The sequence below is a fragment of the Dreissena polymorpha genome, chromosome 5, assembly GCF_020536995.1.
Source record: "Dreissena polymorpha isolate Duluth1 chromosome 5, UMN_Dpol_1.0, whole genome shotgun sequence".
Taxonomy (NCBI): domain Eukaryota; kingdom Metazoa; phylum Mollusca; class Bivalvia; order Myida; family Dreissenidae; genus Dreissena; species Dreissena polymorpha.
This window is the reverse complement of record NC_068359.1, coordinates 115,232,080-115,234,906: the sequence shown is the minus strand read 5'-3', so window position 1 is coordinate 115,234,906 and position 2,827 is coordinate 115,232,080. Positions and strand designations below refer to the sequence as shown.

Here is a 2,827-nt window from a genome sequence, read left to right as displayed (position 1 = left end):
TTGAAACTGGATTAGAAGGAGTCATAAACTAGATTATCCTGGCAAGTCTTGTACATATGAACATTGATAAAACGTTGTAAAGGGAAAAGTAACTGCATTTCTCAATAGGAACTACATAGTTGCGTTTTGTAATTTGTGGCATAACCTCGTGAATTTTGACAAAACAAGTGAATTGTATTTGTTCTTTACCCCGTTGATTTATGCAGCGATGAAGTCTGAACGCATAGATATAGACATTGAGACAATTCAGCAGAATGGTAATCGTTATACTAGTGTTAATGCATATCATGTAATAGTTGTAATAATAGCGATAGTCTAACTTATAGCGAATAGAAAATACTCATAATTGTGACGTCAACATGATGCAATGATTTCTGCTTAAAATTTATCAAAATGGGTAATCATTTTTCACATTATATGTCATCTATTTTAAAATAATCATATAAAGGTGTTTATATATAAATGTCAGATTCGGTGCTGACGTTACCAGTTTAGTAGACTTCCTTTTAAAAATATTGTGTATATGTTACAGTTAAAATCGAATGTTTTTGTAGAAACAAAAATGTGTGTGTTTGAATGAATTTCTTGACGTTCTTTCGCCAATTTGGCCATCATGTTCGTACCGTTGCGACGGCAACACTGACGAAAAATGTGGTGAGAGTAATGCGTATACTGTGTATAAAAACAGTAAGTATATGGCATATTAAACTTTAAAAATGTAGTGTCGTATACCGACATAAAAACCCTTAACTTTGGTAACATTCAAATCTACCACACAACTTATCTATATTTAAAAATACATGTATACATTTGGAGTTATCTTTTTAAATTTGTCCTTATAAAACAAATAAATAATGTTGCTGGTTTAGCGCTTACAACTCGGTTGATACAAAAACACTACTTCAGACTTTTGCTACACATCATCCGAATCTTGGAATGGGACACTGAATAAGAACATATATGGACCTTCGTGTTTGCCTTGGAATCAAACTATCTATAAAAACAGCACATTTCCCGATGGTTCTGCAAACGATGCCAAAGATAATTGCAGAGATCCAGATGGATATGGAACACCCTGGTGCTATAGTATTAATGCTAAACGGTTTAGATGTGATGTGTTTAAATGTTTAGGTATGTAACTTTCAATATCAAAACTTTGATTTCTTTATTTCAAAATAAGTTTTCCGTTATCGTTGTTCCTGCAAATGAGCAACATTGTGTGATTATAGTAGCACGAATGCTTTACTTCCAACATAACAGAGCACAATTATAAAACATAAAATATGCTAAAGTGAAACATTGTTTAAACACTCAAAATAAAATTATGCAATTACTGGAATTTAATGCGTATTTAAATTCATGTAATCTGGTTCGCATTATTGTTTTGCATATAGTGCTTACTCAAACAGTTAACACAGATTAATACAATAACAATTCACGTAAACAAATAAAATAATATGCGATACTTATATCAACAATTTATATTAACATCTATGTTCATGGTACATTTAACCACGATTTCATTATACTTAGCTTACAAATGTTTCACATAATACGTTAGTTTGCCAGTACAAGTGTTTTACAAACTATGCGACGTAAATTTAAGATATAACTGAAAAAGAAAATGGATCGTCTGGATGCATCGCTGTCACGAAGAATAGCCAAGGGATGACTGAACCACAACAATTAATTGGACAGCAAATGCCGTGCAGCACCAACTTGAGTGGAATATACATGCGTTTTGGTACTTGAAATAACCCTTTATATTATTGTTGCCTGATTATTTTGATCATCTAATTAGAGTGCAATGATGAACGCTTTAATCAACACTCAGTAACATGTGTCAGGGTCGGGTCTTCACCGCTACAAATGTATTTATTGAGGGTCAGGGGTTGTTAGAAGCTCCTTATCAGTACATTAACAATATATAACACCCCTTAAAATATGTTACTGATTTTATATCCGAATTGCATGACATATCATATGTCATAGGATTATGATATGTGCATTACTTGAAGGTCGTTAATGTTTTTGGAGCGATTTCTATATTATTTCCATATTTACATATTATGGACAGTTGTTAAGCGGTAGTCGCTTAGGATCCTGTGGGGGTGCATGCTTGCGTGTGGAGGACAGTAAACGAGATCATGTTGTAATCGTCATTTCTGTTTTAGAGCCCAATTTCGAGATGAAGTTTTACGAAACAGCTGGCACATGGACTGATGTTCGAAACAATGCTGAACAATTTTCTTTTAAGTTTCCTTTATCAACTGTGTTCGAAAATATTTACGACCAATACAAGGGACTTTTCCATTGGACAGGACTTTCAAGAAACACGTCATCATTAAGTAGGCGTATGTTTTTATATTCACACGAATGTCATTTTAATTAATGTGATTGATGCTGTTTTTATCAGCAGTGTATTATTGACAACGTAAGCTCAATAACTGTTAATAAAAAGACTGATCCATACAAATATATATTTTACAATGTATTAACAAGGACCGTTGGCTACACCATCCGAATGTTTCAAGCTTCAACGGCGTGAACAAACGTTACACGAGAAGTCTGAAACATGTAATCTCAAGCTGCCATTATTCTGTCAAAAAGGTAAGATATACAATTATGTTATCATCGTATCATCTAATGTTGTAATACGAATATTTTAGTTACATCATCCAGTTTTAAAGAAAACCAATATAATATACAACAAAGTGATATATAGAAGATATTTAATGGAGTTGGTGGGATATCAATTTTAATTCACAAGTGATCATACGAATCCAACAAGTTTTTTCTATTTGTATGCTTTATTACAACTGATTAT

At 32.6% G+C, this 2,827-nt stretch overlaps 1 long non-coding RNA gene across 1 annotated transcript; it reads left to right on the top strand.

Annotated features, from left to right (window-relative positions):
* The first annotated feature begins 912 nt into the window (after positions 1-912).
* LOC127832712 (uncharacterized) lies at positions 913-2,336 on the top strand. Its single transcript, XR_008027076.1, has 3 exons — positions 913-1,131; positions 1,607-1,744; positions 2,175-2,336. It is a non-coding gene; the product is annotated as an uncharacterized LOC127832712 (long non-coding RNA).
* Positions 2,337-2,827: the final 491 nt, after the last annotated feature.